The sequence below is a fragment of the Argiope bruennichi genome, chromosome 6 (assembly GCF_947563725.1).
Source record: "Argiope bruennichi chromosome 6, qqArgBrue1.1, whole genome shotgun sequence".
Lineage (NCBI taxonomy): Eukaryota > Metazoa > Arthropoda > Arachnida > Araneae > Araneidae > Argiope > Argiope bruennichi.
In genome coordinates, this window is record NC_079156.1 from 129,597,824 (window position 1) to 129,625,722 (window position 27,899).

General features: G+C 32.0%; 1 protein-coding gene across 5 annotated transcripts in view; it reads left to right on the forward strand.

The window, feature by feature from the left end:
- Nucleotides 1-27,899, forward strand: part of LOC129971567 (homeobox protein prospero-like) — a 391,670-nt gene that overhangs the window by 215,555 nt on the left and 148,216 nt on the right. For all 5 annotated transcript variants that reach the window (XM_056085453.1, XM_056085455.1, XM_056085452.1 and 2 more), the window contains one exon: nucleotides 15,542-15,621. The gene's annotated coding sequence lies outside the window, so the exon portion shown is untranslated. The remainder of the gene's footprint in view (nucleotides 1-15,541; nucleotides 15,622-27,899) is intronic.

Consider the following 27,899-nt stretch of genomic DNA (forward strand, 5'->3'; position numbering starts at 1 on the left):
AAGAAAGACCTCGAATTTTCTAGAGTGTAAATAGACAATAAATAGCTGGGGGAATCAATGTATAAAAAAAATGTCCTTACTTAGATTATTTTACTGCGACAAGGATTCGAAATGGAGGCAAGCAAATTAACAGTTTGATGCTTATCCAACTGAGCCACCGACGTGTGATCATTTAGCCTTTTTATGCAGTATTATAACCTTTAGTATTTTGTTTCATCATATACGAATTAAATAAGAACCATTGTAATCCACGTTTCAGATCTCCCTGACTTCGAGTAACACATTTTTGGCATTATGTCTGTCTATCTTTGAACACAATAAACCAAAACTGCTTTGAGATAGACGGTTCAATTTTTGATAAATGGAGTTACGTCGAAATTCGTAGACTAGACTTCTATCAAATTTTGAACGAAATCCATTCAAAAAAAGTCTGTCTGGTTGTTCGAGTATACTACAAATCGATTATTACAAAACGCAAAATATTAGACAAATGAAATTTGATACACTTGTTTATATATATCTAAATATATAGTATCTAAAAATATAAATTTTTAAAGATACCCGTCAACGTCGATCTATACTTTCGAATGCATATAAGCGCAATAATTCGTAAACTCAAGACTTAAATCAATTAAATTCAGTATGGTATCTTGCGAATACCATACTGAATTTAATTGATTTAAGCCATACTTGTCAGATTTAATTGATAATATCATACTTGTCAGATTTCGTTGCCTTTTGGTGAGGGGAAAAAAAAAGCGTCCACACTACAAATTATTGCGACAGGTTTAGTAAAATGTTAGATTCACGTCAAAGATCTGTATTTCGTAACTATCGTTTACCAATGCCATGCAAGATATTCGCGACTTTACCCAACATCCCCTATTTTGTGCGGAAAAAGGGGATAAAACATTTATTAGAAAGCATGCCGGAAAATTTCGGGGTGACCATTCCATTTGCTTTTAATGAATTAAAAGGCGTTTAAAAAAGCATTACAGCTGAAGAATATGGTGTGTTGTCCATGTATTTTTTGATTGCTGCATAATACTTACAGATTATTTTTTTTCTCTTTGTTTTTCAGTCTTGCTCTAACGTTAAAACTTTTAAGGATTTTGAGATTTCACACCTTTTAGTCTTTTTTACATTATAGACATGTAATACGTGCTATAATCCGCACAAATTAGTTCGTCAAAGACTGGACAATGAGCTAATAAATATCTCATGAAATAGTCTCGAATCTTTTTAAGTCGGGTCAGAAATAAGACTGCGCAGTACATGGGAAGTACAAATTCCAGTCAGTCGATTCTTCGTGAATAGTTATTTCCTTATTAGACCATTCTTCTTTTCTAGCTAGGATAAAATGGGAAACTTGTTTCTTTGTTCAAAAGGCGGAGTTTGAGTCTATGCTTACTTTATCTTATTTCTGAGTCGCTTATAATTGTCAGGTATTAATAATCAAAACTGAGAAACAACTGAAAAAATTTAATTTTACTGGAATCGCTTTTCGTACATTATATCTCATTACATACTTTAAAAAATATATATTAGTTAGTCAAGAAAAAATCTTTTATTAATGTTAATTTCCTGCAGTTTTTTTCCCTTAGTTTTTAAGGTAAAAATGCACTAGGTGCATACTTAACTTCTGTACCAGTCATTATTTTTACAATCATTAAATCTTGTAAACAAATTTCTCAAATTTTATTCGAAGTGCATGTGTTAAATTTCAGATTTTTAACAGATGCCTTTGTAATTTTGTAATGCATAAGATGAAAATATCAAAACTCCTACAAAATCTTGAAAACAGTATGAATAGCAATAAAATTACTAATTAAATTATTAAAATTTTCCTACATTGTGTATATCTGTGACTTAACCAGGAATTTTGATTACAAACTAATGGTATAGACATAGAATTCCAATGACTTAATCTGGATTTTTGATTACTAGCTGTTGGTATAGGCATAAAATTCCAGTGACTTAATCAAGAGTTTTGATTACAAACTTGTGGTATACAACATAAAATTCCACGTATAGTCAGGATTTTTGATTACAAACTAGTGGTATACGGCATAAAAGTGGAGTTGAGATACAGAGACTGAGAAGTTTTACGACTTTTAAACGGAATTCTGTAACCCATTAAATTAATTCAGTTCATAATGTTAAAAAGTATTTCAAAAATGATTTCTTGTAATACTTTTAACATTATGAATTATGGTTTTCAATATCTTTTATAAGATATGATTGAATTTTCATATGAATTTGTCCAGAAACTGTACCAGTGCACCCATTTCCTTGGAAGAGGCACATGTTTGAACACTCTTAACATTAATTACGTATAACCTTTCACACTCTTTAAAAAATTATTTCTTAGAAATTTTACTCATGTTTATCAATATAATAATGTTTGGAAATCATTTCAAATTTTAAAATTGTTGATTTCTTTTTAATATTTCATATTCTGAAATCTCGAATCGGCTTGACTTTTAGCTTGAAACGTTTTATTTCTCGACGTTTTGGCTGTGGTTTTCTATTATTGCACTGCATTAGCATTGTTTGGATTCAGTACTCATTGCGCATATTTGTGTTTTGGAAAGTCGGTAAGAAGGTCATGGGAAACGGGGGCGTCCCTGTACCAGTATCTTTCTAGTCAAATGAGCCGAATGTCTTGAGCAATGTTTGCATGTCATCAGCGCCCCCATCGCCGCATACATTAGGCGACCTCGTAAGAAACGCCGCCACGTTTTCTCAACCCGTTCCTTCCTATTTGTCATCCTCGCGACCTTTTCGGGCAGCTGGAAGAGCAGTGGCTGCCCTGCCCCTTCTTCCTGCATGCGTCGATTACGACCCGCTTCCTCGTTTCTGCTAAGAACAGTTTAAGAAATTATTCACCCCGCTTATTTAACCCATTAGCTTCCACGGTCTCCATTTGGGGATTTTGGAATTTTAAGTATACAACTCGGCATCAAAAATATATTTGGTACGCCTGACAGTTTAGTTTCATTCTATATACTCTAATAAACCTAAATTAAATCCTAATTAATTTCCTAATTTTTAACTTCATTCTAAAATGTCCTCTTATTTCCTGATCCAATCCACCTTTTTTATTTAATTAATGCTCCATGAGCTCTGTAAACACGCTTAAATCTGCATTTTCACGCTCCGAGTGAAGGGATTAAAAACTGTCAAGCCAAGCAAATTCTTTTAAAAGTGTATCTAAATTCCCCTTACCTAAATGGACACTTGTAAAGAAATAGCTATCAGAATCTCATAGTATATAATGATAGGGGGAAATATTTCTGTCTCTTTTACGTTCTTCTGCTCTTGTATCGCTTGTGAACGGACGTCGGTTCGCGCATACAAAAAATATGCATCAAGGGATGGAATAAAAGCGAAGTTGTAAAAATTCAAAGTGTCTTTCTTCTCTCTATTCGGCCACGACTTCTTCAAAAATACTTGTGTTTACTTTATATATATATATATATATTGTATGTAGCATAAAATGTGCATTCTTTATTTTATTTCTTTACAATAAGCGAACAAATTTGAAATTCGTCTGTAAGTTGAACGGAAGATGTAGTATTTGAGGCATCCTATTTCTGGTTTGGTTTTCATATTATAATGAAGTACCATACATAAATATGTAACACATAGGTTATAGTAACGATCTGTTATTTACTCAATCTTATGTTTTTTATTGGCATGATTTTATTGGTCATTTTATAATAATAGCTTTTTTTTTCAAAAATATCATATATTTTCAAAACAAAACATAATTTCAATATACAGTGCACTCCCGAATATCCAGGTCGCTACTATCTGGTTTCCCTACTATCCAGTCTAGTTTTATTTTATCTTAATGCTCCTGGATTTAAGTTAGGCATTACAGAATTTATGTCAAAATGTGAACAGTTTATATCTATTAACTTATTTTTTCTCTAATAAATTCCTGAAGTGTGCAGTGCAGTATAGAAACATATATAAATTGCCAGTACAGAGCCTTCTGTTTTAACTCGACAAATTACCGGCAATTGCTTGTATAATTCACTGGGCTGCGGCTGCGTTCACAGTGAGATAAATGGAGGGCTTATTACTCAATCAGAAGGGAGAAAATACGTATTATAACCGCAAATTTTGGTGTAAAAACTTTGTCTTCTGGTATTGGTGAGCAAAGAAATGAGTTCATAGAATTCCGGCCTATCCAGCTTTTTTATTATCCGGTCTGCCCTTCCGCCACATTAGGCCTGATCCTCGGGAATGTACTGTACTTATACTGTTATACGGTTTTTTATGCTTATATATGACTTATCCGACTAAAATTTTTTTTTTTAAAAAAAAAAGCAGTTAATGGATTAAAGATGCTGTTTTAAAAATTCATAGGAGTGCACTGTATGCAATTTCGTCTATATGTAATTAGCATTAAAAAGCTTTGGTCTTGTTATTTTATCATGCCAAAACTTTAGATAAATAAAAAAAAATAGAATTGACTTTCTTTATTCAACTTATCGTATTCACTGTCACTAATAAATGATTCTTACAGAAAAATTTAACATGACTCTATTCAGTGCAGATCATGGGCCTATGAATAAGTATTAGATTAGTAATACTTATCAAATAGGGCTGACCGAAAATCCATGAAAACTTGAGAAAATGAGAAAATTAGCTGTAAAAGATACTATACCGATCAAACAGGCAGGTTATCGGGATTTTTTACTCGGAAATTTTGCTTCAACATTTACTACATTTTCTTTGCGTTTGTAACACTGTCGGGAGTAAGAATAAGCTAACTTTCTTTTTCTGCAAACCCCGGAAACTCATAGATCGTAGCATAAAAATACTTCCCCCAAATATTTGCTTAGTTAGAAATAATATAATATTGATGGTTGAATTTCAGCTTCGAAGATCATAGTCTAAAAATCCTTGGCCAAGATATTTGCTTAGTTAGGAATAATATAATATTGATGGTTAAATTCTAACTTCGAAGCCTCAGTCTCACCGACTATATGCCATACATTTTCAATTTATCTGATACAAGATCCTTCTGTTTTTGTTGTAAAGAATTTTGGTTAAGGAATGTCTGCGCAGATATCATCTTCGTCATTTAACTAAAGACCCGTTGCGAAGGCCTGTTGCCTTTACGATTATGGTCGTAAATCTGCCAACTAACTCATTGTAGGACCGTAAATCTGCCAACTAACTCATTGTAGGACCACCCCCGCCTGTGAACATCGTTTGGAGTTCCCTACAAATTATTGGTAAAATGAACAGGCATCAAATAATCCCAGAAAACCGTAGGGGAGTGGAAAGAGGGCAAAATGTGCCTATCTGAAGATGCCCACGGGCCGCCGGAAAGGGCCTTTAAGTTGAAAATTACGAGATTCTTCTCATAATAAACTTAGCGTAGCTGTCGAAACGACTGTTTTATCTAATCTATCAACTAATATGAAATGCTTATAATGGACATTCGAGTTTTTGTGCTTATATCAATCCAACTTAAGCCCTCGTCCTTGCTGTTCTGGGAAAATGCAAAGGACTTTCGTTCTCTTTCCGGAGATGCACCGGGGCCAAAATGACCATCACTCACCGCTGCTTGTCTTGTTGTTGTCAAGGCAACGCTTCCACAAACTTCTCCTCACCTTTTATTGGAGGATTCAGGAAAGTGACGTCAGCCATTCCTGAAGATGAAAGTGGGGAAAAAAAGGTACACGCTCATTTCTTTCTGTTTTTTCGGCCAATACCGGAAGTCCATCGAGTAAATCATTTTGTTCGGCCAAAAGCACACCGTTATTACCTTGCCTTCTCCCTCCCTTTCCCCCTATCATTTCCTCTGATCTGTCTTAGCACAAATTGCGGACGAATTGAAAAGAGTCGCTTCGGTATTTTTCTGGGACTTAATGCCTCTGTTTTCTCTGTCTTTCTCTCTTTTTAATTTATACAGTGCCATGACAACTTATGGAACGGGGAAAAGTACATTACTGCCTTAGATTAAATAGTCCGGAATATGATTTTAAATTTTTTAAAAAAATTAATAAATTTAATGTTTGAGTGGAAAATATTCTGAAATAAAGCACTATAATTAAAGCGGTATTTAATTAATTTTGCACCGCGCTTAGGTGAACAGAAATATCATCCAACAGTATTGGGGGAAATGATAGCTTTCTACTAATGTTAGATTAAATTAATCTAATATATGTTTTTTTTTTTTTTCAAAAGATGAAAAAACAGCAATGCGTATGTGTTTTAAAAAACAAATTCTGTAAAATAATAAAGTTACAAAAGCCTAATATATTATGGTCTTATTATGACTGAATCAACCGATATCATAATCAAAATTTCATAATATAAATCCTGAAGAATGAAACGAAAAAATTATTATATCATTTATTTTTTACTTTCTGGTATACGTAGTATAAAGAACGTATAGTAATCAACAAAAAATTCGATCTCGAGATTCGAATCTCTAAGTTTTAGACCTCTTGGAATACGAAACACGCGTTTCTGAAAAATGTCCGTCTGTTTGTTCGTCTGTCTGTGATAAAGATAACTCAAAAACGCTTTAAGTTAAGACAGATGAAATTTGGCATATTTTCTTTACTCGAAAGTTTCAGATTTCTATCAAATTTTGTGTAAAATCCGTTCAAAGGAAGTCCGTCTATCCTGCTGTTCGAATATAAGTTAACACAATAGCTACAGAACGAAGTGAGCTAGATAGATAAGATTCGGTACGCAGATTTAACATCTATAGTGTAGACACCGCTCATAGTTTAGCCATAACCCACAATGTATTGACTGACTGTCGGTCTGTACTTTCAAAAACATGTAAACGCGATAGTTCAAAAACGGAATGCCTTAAATATATCGAATTTGATATGTGATTTTGTGACTACAAGTGCGGTTTTGTGTCATATCTTCGTTTAAATCGGTTGACAAGAACATGTCTATAACACAAATTCGATTTCCGGATACTATTTACGTCGCATCTGGGATGAATCGCCAAAAAATTGGCCAAGGATGACATGACAGATTCATTAAAATTCTAAATTCGCGCCAAAAGTTAATGTTTCGTTACTATTGTACACTAGTGCTATGCAAGGGACTCTCTGGCATGGCAAGTTTATTAGAGTGTATGCTGACAAGTTTTTAGGAAACTACTCCCGCTGGTTTTAAATATTAATGTTCTGTATTTCTTTTACGAAAAAATTTATTTATGAGCATAAATAAACTTAATGAATCAAATAAAATGTTTATTCAATCATTTTATACCATTTTATTTATCATTGAAAACGAGCTGAAATGAATGTTTTTCCCGCTCAGCACTTGGACTCTATCTTTTTATATTATTATTTTATTTAGTCAGAAGTAAAAATCTCAAATAAATTTTAGTTACAGTTAAAGTGAAAGTTTTCTACGATTTTCAAGTACCTATACTGTATTCTTTTCTTTTCTTCCTCTATTCACTTCAGTTTCTTTTTTTCTTTCCTTTTTGTCTCTTATTATGCAATGAATAGTAGGCAGCTGTTTCACCGCGGCGCAGTTCTTTAATGATTGTAAAAATTTAAAAATAAAATTGACTTGATTTCTGGAGATTGCTTATCATATCATGAAAGGCTACTTTGTTTTACAAAGTTATTCTGGATCAGATGTTGGAAGCATTTTATTTCCTTTACTTTTTGTCTGTGACTTCCATCTGGTGGTTACAAAGTAGTGCTGGTTTGGTAGAAAGGAATATTTTTAAAATAATTTTCAAACCAACGTGAGCGTTTTTCCCAAAATTATCTCGCATATTGTATAATAAAGTTGTTATTCCAGAGAACGTCTTGCATGGCAGTGGCGTACGAAAATTACAAAATATTAAGCCATGGCGTGAATTTTCATTTTTACTGAATCTATCGTGTGATCCTTGGCGATTAATCTCTCGCAGGGTTTGGAAGGAAGGAATTTTTTTAAAACGATTTTCACACCACCAGTGGTCTTCTGAGAATTTTCTCGCATATTCTCTAATAAATGTGTTATCCCAGAGAACGCCTTGAATGCCATTGGCGTATAATATTTACGAAATATTATACGCCATACCTCTGGCGTGAATCTAGCATTTTTACTGAGTGTATCGGGTGAGCCTTGGCGAGTTTTTTGGCGGTTAATCCCTGGCATGTTGTTAATAGTATCCGAAAATAGAATTTTGGTTTTAGACACGTTTCTTTCTGAACGATTGAAACAAAAATTTGACTCATAGCTACACTTAAAATCACAAAATTCCATACCAAATTTAATATATTTACGTCAATGCGTTTTTGAATGATTGCGTTTACATGTTACAGTTTATAGACGGTCAACCCCTTGTTCGATTTGGCTCATAATTTGACAGCTGTCTACACTATAAATGTTAAGTCTGTGTACCGAATTTTATCAGCTTAGCTCTCTTCGTTTAGTAGTTATCGCGCTTTTTTTAATATCATCTTGTTTGTAGGTTTTCTACAATTTGTAATTGCATCATACGGCCTGCATGATGCATAAACTTTTTTAAATACTTTACGAGGCAGACTGTTCTACCTAGAACTAACAAATTTGGTACATAGTTACTTCTTAGATAATACTTGCCCATTAAAAAATTTAAAAATAAAATTACCACATTTTTAATTAAAAATTAATATAAGTGATGATAACTTATAATTTTGACTAATTCGATTAATTTTATTTAGTCAATAGCTTCAAAACATATTTTCACAAAAAAAAAAAAAAAAAATTAAAGTCACGTTAAAATTCAAAACATTTACTTTGCAGTGAGTAAATTTTTTTCTTTCATTTTGATAAACTTTTCGAAATATTTTTAAGTATGTTTTACAACAATACCTTCAGTTGCTGTAAGTACGGCATTGATGTGCAATCTTGTTAGACAGTATTAAATATATTTTTACCATAAATTTTAATTTGATTTTTATTTAAAAGAATTATTCGAAATTTTAACTTTTTTTCTTCCGTAATTCAAACCATGTTTTTGAACAAAAACTATCTTTACATCATTTTAAAATTAAAAAGAAAGTTTTTCAATGACATCAGTATAATTTTTTCTAGAATTTTAATAGATTTTAAAATGCAGTCGTTTATGCAAAATGCATTTATGTATGCAAATCGTTTGACGTTATCGTTGCTACAATTTAAAGTAAATTTTTAAAGATGAAATGAAGACTAAAATAAAAATCTTTCAGACTAGAGGTTCTCATCTCGTTAAAAAAATTATGATTGTCTAATTACTTAATTACAATATCGTTTATTTATTTCTGATAATAGCTCTGTTATTCATTTTTTTTCCGGATAGGTCGCTAAATTTGGCATTCTTGCGATTCTTCACTTAAGCTAGTGCCTCATTTGTGTCCCTTAGGTTCTACTTTTTTTCCAAATAGGTCACCAAATTTGGCACCAGTTGCGAATCTTCAATTAAATAAGTGCCTCGTACATCTCTCTCAGGTCTTAATTTTTTTCGGTTAGGTCACCAAATTTGGCGCTAGTTGTGATTGTTTAATTAAATAAGTGTCTCATTTTTCGGATAGGTCACCAAATTTGGCGCCATTGCGATTATTCAATTAAACAAACCCCTTATTTATCCCTTTCCTAAGTCCTGGCAGTTTTAATATACATATTGGTATTTACATTTCTTAAAGATCGTCAAAGTAAACGCCAAAATGTGTTTTTTTACATTCCTTATACCGTATAATGTACTTGATATTAGGATGTGTGAATTGTTTAATTGCCCTCATTTCTCTAAATTCCTTTACTATAAATTATAATAATATATATCATACCATTAGATAGCAAAGAATTTTTTATAAAAATTTCCAATCAAATTTCTCTTAACTGGAGACTTTTAAGACCTTGTGATTGAAGCTTCAAAAGGAAATAGATATGTCCTTGTCTCATATTATTTTATCTCAAATTGGTTTGTTCAGTAAAAACCTTGAAATAAATATTCTCTTCGTTAATACTGAATAAGGTACCGTCTCCTATTTTTCAATTATGTAAAATCTAATTTTCAAACTTATTTATTCGCCTTCATTTTATTATATCAAATTAATTGAGTCTTAAATTAATTTTAACGAGGGATTAATTTCCATTCATGTATATCTTAATAAGCTGTAACAAATGATTTTAACGAATTGATGAATCAAATGCTTTGAAAGCAAAGAACGATGGGCATTGTTTAATTGCCCTCAGATCGGCTCATCAAAGAAGACATTAAGGCTTGCCATTATTGGTGTCATCTTGGGGCTTTCTTTCCAACCCCTTTCAGTACCCTCAAGTTGCCTGTTGGTTCCCTCACTTGTAGCTGGCGGGAAATCTTCCTTTCGGAATATGCATCGAAGTGTAATTATTTCGCCACCACTCATTAAGAACTCTCGCCAAATGGAACAGGAATCGTTTCGAAAAGAGATCTCACTCTCTCGCCGAGGGCGCGTATTCAAATGTCTTGGATTGAACAAAATGATGTGCAGCGCCCGCTTTCCGGCCATCTTTTCATTCTGCGTCGAACCCCTCGCCCCCCACCTCTCTCCTCATCCTCCCATGCGTCCAGCTTGTCCAATTTGCATAGTTGATGGCCGGCCCGCTGGACATTCAAATTCAGCTGGGAGGGTTAGGTTGGACAGCAGTTCTCAGTAAAAGACTTCGCTGGCTAGCTGAAGGTGGGGTGGGGAGTGCTGGGCATCGTAATTGGACATCTCCAGAACGAAGCGAGGCGAGTTTTGAAAACTAGCCGAGAACTGACCATTAAAATCGACGCTGGCTCTTCACACGCAGTAGGGCTCGTTAGCCAGAGCATGTTAATGATACGCTACCTGTTGAAGGAGGGAATTGGCTTGATTTCGCCGAAGAAAGGTCTGACCACTTTGCATGGCACTCGCGCCCCTGCAGCCTCTAATGATCTTCGCTCCCCACTCGAGAGGGTGTCTCAAGGCACTCGTCGGCCGCCCGAACGTGTCATGCGCCCCTGCTCACCCAATTGAATAGGAAGATATTAAAAGTTGTGAACGGGAGGCTTTCCCTTGCGAGTTCTGCCCGCTTTAAACACGTATTGCCAGTCACTGGACTTTGCGGCGAAGAAAGCGATGGCAATTTAACGCAATCAGTCAATGTCTCTATGCGAATATATACAGTCTTTGTGTGAGGTAAGATTAGGATTGCACAGTTGTGATATGAATATCCTTTGGGGCAGGTTATAAATGATGATATATGTTTGAAATAGGAATTATAGACGATTGAAATATAATATTTTGTAGATGGTCTTCTTAAATTAACTTTTCCTACCCAAACTTTCGTTTTAATTTTAAGATTTTGAATAACCTAAATTGGCCAATTTTTTTATAGTATAATCACAAAATTTTTTTAAAAAAATTAATGTACATTTCGGTCATTTTAATAAAATATTTCAAGCAAATATATATTGATAAACTCCCATATATTCTTATATATATAGGCCTGCTCGGTTATCTTCTTATATGCGTATTTGAGGCCGTTAAAAAATGGTGCAATGAAGTTATGGACTATATTTGCTGCCAAAATGCGTTCTTAAATATAAACATTTCTAATTACCTTAATTTATATGTTATATTTAAACAGTATCCCCCCCCTTCTTTCTTTTAACATCTAAACGTGATTTATATAATACCCTAATTAGATAAAACTTAGTGATATAGGCATTCGTTGCTATATTAATCCATATTTTCCATCTTTTATATAACTTCAAGCTTTATGATAGTAGAGTAAGTAGCAAGGCATTGAATTCTATTCCAGTTTAACAAATTATAATTGAATTAATTGGGATTTAAATTTTACGTTATTACGACAGATAACCGATTCTTTTATTTGCGATTTCTAGTCCATTGTGATTAAATTCGCTTCATTATATGTTGATTTGAATTATTTGTATTGGTTGTAACGATTTATGTTAGATTCCTTCTTTACTGCCATTAGAAGTAATCTCTAAGTGATTATTTCATAGCCAAAATTCGTTTTATCGACACAATTTAAAATTGCTTAAAAAAATCCACACTCTTTCATATTAGAGATTATCACCGTCTGTCTTGAAACGGCTTTCAGGAAACTTCTGGCAACGACTCCGCTGAAAGGCCTTTCCTCCCTTTTGTGAGGCGAATACCCTGGTAATTAATCAACAAACGCCAGGGTAAAAAATGCCACAGTCTGATAATTATTAATTAATTTTCATTCTAAATTAAATTTACAGCATAAATGAAACAAAAAAAAGAAGAGGAAAAGAGTGAGAGAGAGATGTAGTAGAAACTTTATCGTTGGAAGTTCGTCATCTAGTGAATCAGTTTCATTAACTATCGGTTTTTAGAAGTTATTTAAAAGTTCCAAAATGTGAGGGCAGCTCATTAAAATGGGCCTGATCCATAACACATGTTCTTCTCCGCCTTATTTTTTTCTAGGGAAAAAAATCTAATTGTAGGAAAGTGGCGGAGATCTTCTGCAAGACACCATTTTAAAAAATGTCGCTGAAAAAAAAAGGAGCGTTTGTCTCCTTTTCAATTAGACATTTTAATTAAGAAATGCCATCCATTAATTGACCAATTTGACGCTTTTTAATTAGCCGGCCTTCTTGGGGAGGTTTTTGCGGTGGCTAATAAGCGATTGCTCGATAAAACGTTGTTGTGGGTCATGTTTTATGACGCAGAGAGGCTCGCATAATTAGGCGGTCGCCTGCTATTGACACGGGAGCACACACGCCCATTAATTAGGGAGGACCGCTTTTATTGGGAAATTAGCGAAGGATAATGTAGCTTAAAATAGTCTATTAGCGGATCCTTCCTTCCGACAGCGTCTTGGGACACCTCATCAGGTGCGCTTCTTTGGGCATTTGCTGCTTGGGAGGACCCCAAAATTGCCCAAAAACCGGAGAACTTTTTTGATGGGACCTTCTTGCTTCAAGATAATTTTCCTACACATTTAATATTGAGATTTTCTTCTGGTTGGTATTTATTTTACATATATAGCATTCTGGCCTAAAGTGAAAGATCATCTCGCTTCTTTGGGCAATTGCTGCTGGGGAAAAACTTGAAATTGTCCAAAAACTGAGGAATTTTTTTGATAGGCCTTCTTGCTTCAAGTGAAGGATCATTTTCCTACACATTTAATACTGAGGTGTTCTTTTGGTTACTAGTTATTTTAGATATGTAGCATTCTTATTTGAAGTGAAAGATCATCTACATTCATATTTGCTGTTGAAATCTTCTGATTACGGTTTATTTTACGTTTTTGCTTCAAGTAACAAATTTTCCTACATATTTGTTGCTGACAGCTACTATTACACAGATTATTCTTGTCTTCGAGATAGTTCCGTTCTAATTAAAAGGCATAAGCATCTTTGGGCACCTTATAGGTGCGTTTCGTAGTGCATTTGCTGCTTGGAAAAATCCTGAAATTGCCCCTAAACCGAGGAACTTTTTTGATGAGGCCTTCTTGTTTCAAATGAAAGATCATTTTCTTACATATTTAACATTTATATTTTCTTCCCAATTACAATTTATTTTAGATATCTAGCCTTCTTATTGGAAATGAACGATCGTCTATCTACTTGTTTGCTGTAGAGATTTTCTTCTGATCACTGTTTATTATACATCCACCATTCTTTTAGTATACTTACTTAAAGCAACACATTTTTCTACACATTTGTTACTGACAGCTTCTACTGATTATTTGCACTGGTCGTTCTTGTCTTACGACGAATCCTAATGTTTCAAACCTTTTTGAATTGGAAGATTGGACCTTTCTGAATTGGACCTTTCATTGTTTTTTAATTATATCTTAAGATATATTAAAAAGCACATTGTTTTTTTTTAATTATATCTATCTGTCGCTTTGCCTGCCTGTCTGTAAACATGGCAATTCATAGTATTTTTTGTTAGCATGAAATTTAATATATGGATGTAATACTAAATTTGTAGATATTTATCAATGTCTGAACCAAATTCATTTAGAAATGTGTCTGCTTTCACAAGTGTACACGGTAATTAGAAAAAGTGTAGAGCTAGATAGATAAAAACATAAACTTATGCGTAGATCTATATGAAATTTGGAGCCGAATCCGTGAAGATGCTATCCGTCTGTTTGTCTCTACTGTTGCACGCGAAGGCGATAATTCAAAACATTTCATTTACCTAATGTAACGTGAAATTTGGTTCACAGTTTTTGTATCGAAATTCTGGATTTTTATCAAATTTACCGAAAGGTTAACCATCTATAGATATATATTTTCGCAGGTTTGAAAATTCAAAAACCTTTAATTAGTTCCAAAAAATGGATTCAAAGTACTAATACGATTTTTTTTTTTTTTTTTTTTTTTTTTTTTTTTTTGTATTTGTGCATTAATCCTGAAAAATAAAGCACATTAGATTCAGTAAAAAAGCCAGATTCACTCCAAAGATCGATATCTCTTAACTTTTTCAGCTATGCCATTTAATTAAAACACAAGTTCCGGGTTTTATATATGTATATATATTCTAAGATATATACTATTCACATGGTAATCTGAAAGTAAAAATCTAAGCACTCGGGGCACTCATTCCCTTGTCCACTGTTCACAAATATATGGAAGGAATAAAATCTTTATTAAGAAAGTTGCAAGAAAGCTTTGGGAAGACTACTCACCCTTGCTTTAGTTGAAATTTAAACATTTAATATTAATAATATATATAAATAAATTTCATTGAAAAATTTAAACCGATATCGAATTTAAATCTTAATTCGGGTGTTTTAAATGATCTGGTTTTGAATATTGATCTTGACTCTTTTTAGATTCTTAGAAACATTGACAGTTAGAAAACCAGCCAGTTTCTTCAGTATTTTTAAACAAAATTTTTGCAGGAAATCGTCTTGGTTTAAACCTTTTTTTATTTTCAATATATTATTTTCCTACTTTATTACATACTTCGGTTCACGAAAAAAGTTTGCTCTCACGTGATCAAAAAATATTTTTGCACCTAAAAAAAGTCGTGAGCAGAATTTTAAAAAAAAATAATTCCTGCTTTTGAATCGTCTTTTTCGAGACCTCTCTGCTGTTGTATCAAACACGTTGCCAACAGAAAACAAAATTGCAATTTCCCAAAAGCGCGATTGCTGACGACTTGACGTCTTGAGGTTGCACCACTTTCAGCAAAATCGTAAACGCCTGTTCTCAGGAAAGTCCTTTTGTTTTACGAGGATTCCTTCGCGTTGTTTGCTTAGACAACCCTTCCCTCTCCTGACCGACTGACTTGGAGGAGAAAAGTCAGCTGAATCAACGGCGAGATGGCATGCTAGATAAGAAATATTGTTTGGACAGCTTTGTTGCTGCCAGCAAACCAAGCTCGCCTTTCTTGCTGCTCTTCGAATGTACCAACTGCACCTTCGCGCAGCTTACTCAACAACATTCCATTTTTTTTTTTTTATTATTATTATTATTATTTTCTTCGGAATCGTTTGCTGTGTGCTATATATGAACTTAGTTTTATGTTTTTCTAAGTATGTACTGAGTGTTTCTTTGTTTTCCTCGTAGATTGCCAAGTGGAAGGAAGAAATTTTTATGGTGAAAGGTTACTGACTAAGCCATTATTGATCGAAATCTTCTGATATTAGGTAAGTCCAGATTTTAAGTTACTAGATAGTAGGATTATGTTTGATCTCTAGTACACCCACCCCCGCCCACAATAGAATTATATAAGACAGTCATGAAACCGCAAAAGCATTAATTTTTCATTTCAGTTTTTAACGTGTTAATTGTTTTTATTCTTTTCTAGTTAATTAGATGAATTTTTCTGTTTTTAATATGTTTTTGCTAAGATGTGTTATGGATTGTCGAATTTCATGCCACTTAGTTCGAATTAAAATGCCTCAGAATGATTTCCGATAAGCCTTTTGCGCAGGCTCAGTACGAGGTAAAATTGTAGGTTTGTATCCTAAATGGCTTATCTAGAAGAATTTAAAGGTACAAAGGCTATTAATTGTTTTACTGGTCAGTTTTAATAGATATTAAGCAAAAATAACGGATGAACGTTCTTTTTCTTAAGATTTTAACTCTTAGCACTCTGATGACTCCTCTCAGGCACCATTCAAGACGGTGCAACATTTTGAAGCTTTATTTATTTATTTTTTAGTTTTGACTGTTATAAATGCCTACAGAATGGTAAAAAGACACAGATTAATTTTTCTGGGAAATTCAACTTAAAACAATTATATGTTCATAATTCTTTGAAACAATAAACAAGTTCTTGTATTAAGTGTATAGTTATGCATCTAACTACTTTTTAGAGTGCAAAGGGCTAAAAGAAATGCTAAATTATATTGATTTTTTTTTTTTTTTTGTAAAATAATGATTGATCATATTTTTAAATGTACAAGTACAATTTTTAAATGTACTCTACATTTTAATGTACAAGTATTCGTAAATGCTTGTACATTTAAATGTAGAGCGATTGTGCATTCCCCAGCTCCAGTTCAGAATTTGTTAATGATTTATTCAAATAGTTTCATAAGTAATTAGATTTATTAATTAAATATTAGAAAATTCATTTATCATAAATATTTTCACATTGGGCCTGACTACTTATTATTAAATTTTAATGTTCCCCCTTTTATTATTTTAACAGAGATTAAAAAAAATTAGTTATTATTTTATTAATGTTTTAAGAGTTTCGAATGAAAAAAGATGAAATAACCTCTGTTTATGCATATGCGCTCACTAATTTCTCGGTTAATGCTTTTATTTTGAAAGAACAACTGGAAGACAGACAATTTTTCATTTTATTATCACTATTGCTTATTTACTTATGTTGGCTCTTCCATAACTATTTTTTCGCGCAATCGTTTTTATTGGCTTATATCTTAAATGAAATTTAAGTTCGTATAAGATATGATTTTAAAGAATAAATTCAATTTTTGAATAAAATTGTAAAACTGTTTTACTAGGCTTAATAATACAGTTCATTAATTGCCTTAGATTGTTGATTCAAGTTGCCATAAATCAATTTCTGCGCAAATAACAAATAATGTCTTTTGTGCATCAAATTTTACACAAAATTCTTGAGTAAATTTAAAAATTAATTCATTTTGTTACACTTATATCACGATTAAAATCGAGGAACCATGTGCAAATGAAAATTACGTATTCGAAATTCTATACTGTTGTCAAACTTTTACAAATTCTAAAGCTAATCTCAGCAGCTCAGCAATTTTGAGTAAGGCAAATTAAGAAATAATTTTTTTATTATTTTTTTTCTTTGTTTTTTTTTTAATATTTTGCAGAACGCTAATAGCTTTTGCATAGAATCTGAAAAGTCCTTTCAGTGTTTCCTATCTCGTGCAGACTGCATGCAATTAGATGGTACGAGAAAAGAGCTCTTGGAGAGCAGATGGTAAAAGAGGGACCTACTTCAGAAAGTGGGTCGACTAAAAGATATCTTCTAGATTGTTTGAAATAAGATTCCTTGATGTTTTTAAACACTTATAAAGATTGTAAAAGTGCTTGTATCATCACCAAGTAATAATAAAAATCTACACTCTGGTGACTTTAGTTTAACACACTATCTTCCGGTATTATGGTGTATTCAAATTAGCGTTATTCGGTTGTTATGATAAAATGGCACTTTACGTTTATTAGATTATAGAGTAACATTACGTTTTATGTATTTTAGTTAGATCTGTTTTGTTGATCCCACAATAGATATCAATGATTCAATCAGCTAAAGTAAAATTTTCCGAAAAAGTGAATAACATTTTCTGAACTAAACATTTTCATAATATTAAAAAAAAAAAAAAAAAACGATTATTATCAAACTTGATTTAAATTCTTGTACCATCATATTGCATATTTTGCTACATATATTCCATTTTATACATTTATTTTCTATAATTTGTTATATTCTTATATAAAAATTAAATTTCGCTGGCTACACAGTCTTGTATTCTATTGTACCAATTCACAGTGTATTAGTTATTTATTCAAATAATTTCATAAATGATAAAATTAACGTTATATTTTGTTCATAAATATTTTCAAATTGGACTTATTTTAAGTAAGACAGTGTTCTTTTCTTTCTTAGTTAAATAGCTAAACTAAAAAAATAAAAAAAATGTGCTAGAACGTCATATCGAAAAGATTAAGAACTTCGTGTTCTTAATTAATTTAATGTAAATAAAATGTATTAGTAGCTATTTAATTTCAATACGTTTTCCAATTTTACTTTCATTAAAATTATTAAAATGTGATTTCTTGAACCCAGATCAATAGCTTCACAATATTCCATTTTATTTTTAAGAACAGTCTATAAGTAAGACAAACTATAGAATTGCTATGTAAAAAATGATTGATACAGCTTTCAAAAATTCTGTCACCAGGTTCTTAATGTTATTCCTTCATGACATAGTTAAAATACCAAAAAGGATTTCGGCAATGAATTTATTCATTTTAATGCAAATGATTAAATTTTTCAAATATATTCAAAAATTATAATAGAATTCAAGTTATAGAATTAATCATAATTATTTTTTGAAATCGGTTGCCGCTAAATTCAATCAAAACAGTTGTTAGTTAATTAGTTGAAGCTGATAAATAATAATAATTAGATGAAGTTAGGTGAACCTTTTTTTTTTTTTTTTTTTTGCGTTTAATTTACTATTTTGACAGAATTATATGAAGGTGAAAAAATATCTGAATTTATGATATTATTAGAAATTGATATTATGTACATAAACTTAAGCGTACTGAAAATTGAAAATATTAAATATTCATAATAACGCACTCAATTGTCAGAAGCAGCACAAAATAGGGGCGTATTAATAATACGAGCTGCCTCATTAATATATATATTTGCATACGTTTGGACTACAAGGGACTGATAAAATTAAACAAATTTAAATATATATATATAGTTTTATTCTACCCAAATTTTATTATTAATATTCACAAAGCAAAATTCGGTTTGATTGTATTAATTACTTTTAGATGTATATTTAAAACTTTTTAACTAAGCTTAGTAATATAACGGATTAATTTCCTTATATTATTTTTTTTCAACTTACCATTTATCATAATTAGCTGCTTGCGTAAATAACAAATAATGTCTTTTACGCGTCAAATTTTTAATTGTGTATTAGCGTAATCGTTGTTTCTGTATTAATTCTGCAACTGATTTCAAATTGATTTAAATATGTAATTAATCATTATCACAGGACATTTGTATTTAATCAGGATCGCAGTTTGGAAAGGATCGGCTCGAAAAGCAACACTTTTCACGAAGAAGCACGCGTCGAAACACATCGGTAACGCTTCCCATTATGCATAAAGAAGCAATTTTTTTTCCCCCTTGCAAACAAAACCAGACAACTGGAGGTCTTGTGCCGCCGGGTAGCATCGTTTGCAGCGAAAAAAAAAAAAAAAGAAGAAAGAAAGAAAGAAAAAAGCAACCTTTTGCTTCAAACCTCCCCCCCCCTCCTTTTATTCTGCCTTGCACGCGACTACTGGGCACGCGACGACAGATGGGCAACCACTCAGTTTCATCCCCCCTTCTATCCCGTCTTCCTATCGGAAAGGGGGGGGGAGGTGTTCTATTGTTGCTTCCCGTTAGCCGGAACCCCCGGTGAGGTAAGATCCCCCCCCTTTCCGTCTTGTGGCTGCTGGCAGGGTGTAAAGAGAGACGGAGAGAGAAGATTGTTTATTTACGTAACGCCAAGGTCTTTTGGTCAGTGGTTGCAGATGTCTTTGCTGCTTGCGAAATTAACCCTTCGGTCGTAAGGCGAGTAGCACTCGCTTGTTCAGATGACATCTTTTCTGAATTGTAAATCCTGCTCCTTTCTGAAGATTGCTCTTTTGTTCTGACACTGAAGCTTATGCAATTATCATGTGCGGTACACCCATCTAAAATCGTTTTTATACAGTGGCAGCATGAGGATGTAGATGCTCTTGATTAACGAAGGCAATATTTGCGTGTTAGATAATTTTCATGGCACTATTGACGATAGGGAATGAAAAATAAATATTTTGTCTGGAGCATTATTCGACCTGCCTACGCCACTGGTCTTTTATATTTTATAGATCAATAAATTGCCTTTTTCTCCTTGAATGTTGAATCCTGCCTATTTCGGAGATTCGTCTTTTTTTGTCTTCTGTTTGTAATTATTCCCGTTCTGTCAAGTTTGAATAGTTGCTCGATACCATGGAGATTAGAATACCATTGTTTAACATTTGGAAAGAAGAGTAAAAATAAGCTATAAAATATCACTGTGAGTTTAACTTTAAAAGATGTGGAGTCTTGGCTTTCCTCTCATTTTTGCTGTACGCGAAAGTGCACGTTAAATCCATTTTTTTTTTTTGGTGAAAATTTATACCATTTCATGCAATGCAATTTGCAATACGAAATCTCAAACATTCTCTTAAAAATAGATATTTTAATGTAAAGAATTTTGTTTCACTTTTCAGTTAATTAGTGAAAAAGATTTCTGACCCCTTATAGCTACTCAATTAATACAATTTGCAGTGTTATACTTGATTGTGAGGTCTCGTCTTTAAAACCAGATTGTTTCAGATACAAAACTCTGTTCTACCTAAAGCTCTGTTCCCATGGCCCGTGCACGCCTCGCATCCAGCGTATTTTGTCCTCTTTCCTCTCATTTATGGTTATGCAGAGCTCTTTGATGTCTGTCCATTTTACAGTTTTGGACAGTTTGCGGGGAATCTCCCGACCGACATCCACAGGCGAGAGTGGTCCTACAACGAGTCAGATGGCAGATTTACGACCATATCTGTAAAGCTAATGGGTCATGGGCTTAAGGTTCATCTCGGATTTCGACCATGTGCACGTTGAAGGTACCAGTGAACATCAAGCCTCCTCTCTTTAGTGTGGTGTGGAAATGCGAGAAGGAGAATTCCAACTTGTATTATCTCGTCATCTGGTTGCAACACTTGTGTTTCTTAAAACCGTATGTCAGTCTAATTGTAATCCAATCAGTCCCTCATGCCGTTACTATTCTGATCTTCCTGCATTAATAGATGATTTCAAGCATGAGATATGAATAAAAAAGGCAGGTAAAACTGTTTTTCGAGTAATCAGAGGAAAGATTGATTGATACCATAGGGCGAGTAAGATCGTTATTCCTCTTTAGTTGTAAATCATTTCGGAAGCAGCGATTTAGAATCTGATTGTAGTAAAGTACTGATTAAAATTATAATCTAATTGTAGTAGTAATAGTTAAAAATAGCTACCGAAGCTTTTGACACCAGCGGAAGTAATGGAAATTTACAAAAGATTGTTTAAAAACATGTGATGGAGGGGATTCAAACATTTATCCATTTTCTCATAAACGTATGAGACATTTGAATTAAATAATTTTCACAAGTCCGGATCAAAATGCATATTTACTTACGGAAAATAAATAAACTGAACGTTAAGCGCTCCGACTGATAAGTTGCAAAATAACTTTATCTTAAAGCACATATCACGAAATGCTCAACTTTTCCTTCAAACGAATCGTTTTTCACATTCTTTACACACTCATCTTCCTAATCTCCTTTCTAAAATAAAGAAGCAAGGTCTTATGGCCCACTCGGTCTCCCCATCCATCACCCTTTAATGGCTCCAAGACAGTCACCCCAAGGAATGTCACTTGCTTTTTTCCACTCCCTCTCCCCGCTTAGGCGAAATCCTTCTGGAGGAGGTCTAATCTGTTTGCGGTCCATCAAAAGGAGTTCTCCAGTCAATTATCACCCCTTTAAGGAGGTGATGTGTAGGGAGAAGGGGTGCTTCGAAGTCAGCCGATAATTAAAAGGAGATTCCGACACCCACATGGCCTTTCCCACGCTCCGTCTCTTCACCACCCCCACGCCGGTGAAGGAAAGGAACAAGATGCTCGCCGCCCTTCAATGAATGATGCATGAAGTCGGTCGCGAGAGCGGGTAAAGTGAAGGAGAGCTAAGTGGCCATCTCGAGTTGTTTAAACGAATTTTATTGGCGCATAATTTTTATATTTTAAGTATAATAAGTATCATAAGTTTATTTTCTTATTTGAAACTTTTTCTTTTTTTGTTTTGTTTTTCTTTTTTCTTTTGCTATACGTAGTAAGTGTAGAAAGAACGCGAGACATAATATCATTTCCCTCGCTTTCTTTTAGTGGGTATCAGGTATTTAAAAAATACAAATGGCGCTCGCAGAATGTAATTTTTTATTATCCCATAATTATTATTGGCGATAAAAAAATTATATTGATGTGCTAATGTTTTATCTGCTTAACGCCTCCTAAGACTGGCGCTCAGGCATCTATACACCCCTCTTTTTCTCTCTTACCTCGGCGTCATGCCACTGATGAGTATTTTAAAAGCTGTATTAGTAATATTTTTCTTCTGTGAGCAAACTGGTACAAATGCTGTACCAGTAAAATTTTTACTGCGCTTACAAACTAGTATATAAACTATGCCCAAGGTTTAGCTCCTATGACTGCACTGATTTTCTCCTAATTACCCTGAAGATAATTTTATTCTCGTGCCCTAATGTATTGTCCCGTGTTTACATTTATTACTAATTAGAATTTGATTGATCTATTATTAATGATATAAACTCTAGTGATTTGAAAGGACCTTAGATATGGCATTCCAGTGACATAAGTTCTTTCCTGTAACTGTAACAGAATTCCCGTTTTGAAAGGATATTTTGAAATTTCATCCATCTGTAATGTAAAGTTTTATAAATTTCTTTGAAATATATAATAAGCACTCTAAAACTATCGCTTCAAAGCAAAGACATTTATACCTATCATTCATAATATGATTTTTTTTTTTTTTTTTTACAATTTAACTTAAAAGACGCATCTTGCTTCTAGCAGTATGTCCTATTATCTCCCAATCTTTTAAAGTTAACTAATGCAGTTAACTTTTTGTGTAATGTGTTAGAAGTTATTCATGCAAGTAATGCATTGTACAACAGCTCCTAAAATAATGCCTTCTAAGCAAATTTATGCGATAACGAAAAGCAAGCTCAAATAAATAAATAAATAAAATTGGGTTACTGTTTGTTTTAAAAAAATCACATAGATCTGTTTTATTTCCCAGAAAAGTGATACTCAGTGAGAAGGAAGAGCACCTTTTATAATTGCACACATAAATATTCATGCATAAAAAAAATTGGAACATTTTAAAAGCCTTCTAAATTTGTAACAGATCATTCAATGAAAATATATCTATTTAGTTGAAAGGTAAGCATTATCTCTATTTTGATGAAATCAAAATCGATTTGCGCTTGGCAGAAACGCGGTGAGTTTCTGTTTCTACAAAGCAATGGAAATGCATATACTATTGTGTTTTCAAATTAGGAAAAGTATTCTTTATTCAATATTAAGAATTTTTAACAGAGGATGTTTCTTTTTATCCATATAACTTCAACCGCTAAGTTTTTTTTTCCAGGTTTATATTATTTTCTATTCTCTGCACTTTATTTAAAAAAATCGATTGCTTGTTCTCATATATTTTATTTAATCGCTATTAAGATATTTTTTCAAATATAAGTTATTATTTTATGTACTTCGCTTAGTGAACTTTTAACGATTTAAAATAATATATACAAAATTAATTTGTATTTTATTCTGTTTGATCATTTTGACGTTTTGCTTTTCTTTCTTTTTAATTAGATGAAATTTTTTCAGTTTTGAAAGTATTGCTATATTGATTCAAACTTCACTTCATACGGCAGTTTAAATATTTATGTATTCCAACATTATTTGTAAATGTAATGTTTTTTTTAATTGAATATAATGGCAACCGATGACTTAATTTTGGACTTAACTATTTCTTCTCTACTTTTGCATGATTAATATTCTAAATCCATTGTAATTTTTTTTACAATAACCTATATAAAAATAGGATTTATTTACCCATTAGGGGATGATGTCCGGTACGTATATGCCCATTAGTGTCGAGAGGGTTCAGTTTTAAGATGCAATCATTCGATCTACATATCATGAAGATGAAGGTTAACAGAAATATTATTTGTAAGACTTCTCAATGGAAAATATGCTTTTAAAAATGTTTGTCTTTATAGAAATAATTTCATTGAGAATATCTAACGTCATTTAAGTTTTCAAAACCTTTCAGTTTCAATATTTTTGTAAATGCTCGACTTTTTTGTGTTTTAAAAACTGGTTTTCGAAATGAAATATATATAAGATGTGTGGTCGAAAACAAGAAACTTTTGAAATTTACTTCATCTTATTTTACATGGCTGGCATGTTATATACAAAGAAGAAACGATAATAAAATGACGTCTGTTTACATTGCGGTACCAGAGCAAAGTGACCGAAATCTTTCCCATTAGTGATATTACTGTGATATTATAAGGACTGCTCGCCTCGTGCCGATTCAGGCAAGGGAACCATAGGTATCCTCTTAAAAGGATGTGCAAGTGTTAAGAATTTTTATCTTTTCGTTCCCAGCATGAAAACCACAGAATCTGCAATTTTCTTAAGTGCTTGTTAGAAAAAATTAAACAAAAAAGTGGGAATTAGACCAGGAAAATGAGAGAACACTTTAGAATGATGTTGACATTGGCCAAATTTAGGTAAAAAAATTAGGAAATTAATGAAGATCCAATTAAATTAAAAAATATTACTGTATATATAATTACATTCATAGTTATATCATATAAGTTACTTTCATTCTTGAAGTGTAAATGTGTGCTTTATTGTTTCGTAAATTTCATTTTCAAAAAATTCAACACGAATTCAGTTATTCAACTGATATCATTTATACCGCAAATTCTTCTAATCTTCGATCTTTCTTTCTTTTTGTGTCTGATATGACTTTCTGGCATTCAAAAAAATGCATCGCTTTGAAACATCTACACTCCAGTCCTTTTATTTGTTGCATTCCCCAAAAATATTTGTTCTTACTTGTCTTTGTCGTTTTCTGATTGGCTGTGCGAGTGGCGCGAGGAGTGACTTCCTTGTCGCTTTCGCGGAAAGCATTCACAGGTGAGGATGAGAATGGATTCCTGGAAGTTTTCCTCCAGAAAGAATCCGAGTGGAAGAGGTCGTTCCTCCATCCCCCGTGACAAACGGTATCGTTGCACGAACGGGTTGCGACCCCGATTTTGTGCGGAGCGCGTCTTCGTGAAACGGTCTGGCATTTTCTGGAGCAGAATACTGATAAATTTTAATATAAATAAAAGGTCACTGTGGCTGTGTATCTATCTTATCTATTTCTCTCTCTCTCTATATATATATATATATGTGTGTGTGTGTGCGTGTGTTCTACATCTCCTCCTAAACAATTATCTATGTCGAATATAAATTTTTGCGTAATTTTTTTTATTTTTTATTATTATTTTCATTTAAGACTAACTGGTATCTGGCGCATTGCTGCCACAGAAGAAATAATTTTGAAAATATCGTTTGAAATAGCTATCTTGTTTAATTAGGAATGGTAGAAAGAATGATATTTATTTTCTTGTCGACAATGAATATATTCATAGAAATTGAATAATATATATAGAAGAAGAATAAAATATAAATAATATTATAAAATAAATAAAATATATAAATATAAATATATAAATAAAATATAAATATATAATAAAATACAAATATAAAAATAAAATATAAATAATATTAATTCTATTTTTTTTTTTTACTTTATTATTCAAATATATTTTAGGAAAGACAATATTTTGTATTTTTCCGACTTCATTAAAAAAAAAAAAAAAAAAAAAAAAAAAAAAAAAAAATCTTGACTCTTGAGTATATAACATACAACTGGCCATTTGAAAAATATGGATTTTCTAGGTTCAAAGCAAAAAAGTGGCAAAGTTTTAGCGCAATCGGATGAACGGTACGACAGCTCATAAAATACAAACAAACAAAAATTTATTTTTATATATTAGATAAGAGGAAGAATATTGTTAACTTTTCAAAGTTTAAAAATCAATTAATTAGAAATTAACTAAAATTTGTATTTTTTACACAATAATTTCAGGGAGATTATTCTGGAAGATATATTTTTAAATTATCCTAATTTTTTTTAAATTAGCATTTTAATTATATTAATTTCATTTCAACAATTTTTTATTTATTAATTTTTAAAAAATGTAAGCGTTTAAAAAGTAACAACTTTGAGCTGTTAACAGCAAGTTTTTTAAGATTTCTGTTTTATTTTAATAAATGTTTTGTATACCAATTTTTCATTTGGTTCAAAATAGTGATGTAACAATACCTGAAAATAGATATAAGTGAATTGTCAAACGGTTTCGAGGAAAGTAAGAACTTTCCGAACAAATGAAACAGATTTTCGAAGACAGAAAGCAATATGTGCTTCAGACTTTCAGGGGTAAGGGAGGAACTCCAGTATTTTCCCTTTTTCCAACAAAAAGTTTGGAGGATATTATCTGAAAAAAATGTACATCTTTTTAATATTAAAAATTTCTTTTCAACGGTATTAATTTCGTTTTTGTCCAGTTTTTCTTTCAATTGTTATTAATTCTTTCGAAAATACGCAAGTGATTTTGAAAAAAGTAAATTTATAAATATTTCTTTGCTGCAAGGCAACGTTAAAACCTTGAACTACTATTAATTTTTTTGAATTTTTCTTTTATTTCAATACATATATCTTGAAAAGGGTGGTGTATATTACAACATTTTATGCAAATTGTACATTATGCAAAGGTAATTTCTACGATAAAAATATTATGCACCAAAGGATTTTAATATCAGCTAGTACAGACACACACACAATCAATTTAGGAACTTTGATTTGCTTTAAAGCTTGTATATTTTGTTATCCACAGTATTGCTTTATTTTATATTAATTATATATTATATTACTAAATATATTTTTACAATGAAATCAATTGCAATTCATATGCATCGCTGTATTGCTTTATTTTAATCGTTTATATTTTATTTTAATATTTAATCCTCCAAATATGTACTCTTCGATGTACCAGTTAAATATTAGTTTATTTTTTGCTGTATATCGTGATTTTCCCGAATTAGAGCGCTTGCCTTAAATATCATTCTGTTATATATTACTTAAGATACTCAGTGTTAATAAAGATTAAAGTATTATCAAATCTAATATTTTTAATGTAAAAACTGCGTTTATATAAAACATCTTTTAGAATGTTTCGCAGTATAATTGTTTATGTATAGTGAAAAGCAGACAGTTGACTATTAAGACTTAATTTATTCAGGTAGTGTATAAATTTGATTTCTGTGAATGTAGACATGTTATTTAGTTCAACAGACGGTTTCATAACGCTGTACTAATTAAGATAGTTACTATAATAAATATTATTTTTCGCATCCGTTGGATTGATTTAACTAAGTGATTATCACTTTTATATTATTAATTCTCTCAGTCCTAAAACCATTGGAGTTCAGGATCTCAGAATTCTGGTTTTTCAAAGATAAGATAAATTTCTTAGCCCCTGAAAAATTGCAACGACAGCTTGTGTTTAATGATTAATTATTTTATTACATTTTTACTTTCTGATATTGAAATATACAAATAGAACAATATTTCAGATGGGAAGGGGGGGGGGGTGGATTGACCTTGACAGTTATATGAAGTTTCGAGTTTTAGTGTAGGCATGCGAAGAATAAGGATATACACATAGCCAATCATTAATTCCTTCAAACGTTTTTTAAACACAATAATAATTTTGAAACCTGAAGAATGCAACGATCATAATGGATTATATTTCTTTTAGATTTAATTTGCCATATATTTTTCCTAAACATATTCACATTTTTTCGCATTAATTTCGGATCAAATTAAAAAATATTTATGTTTATTATTTGAATGAAATCATTTTATATATTAATATGATAATACATATTATTTGGATGATACCTGTAAACAGCTGCATGTATGATAAAAAATA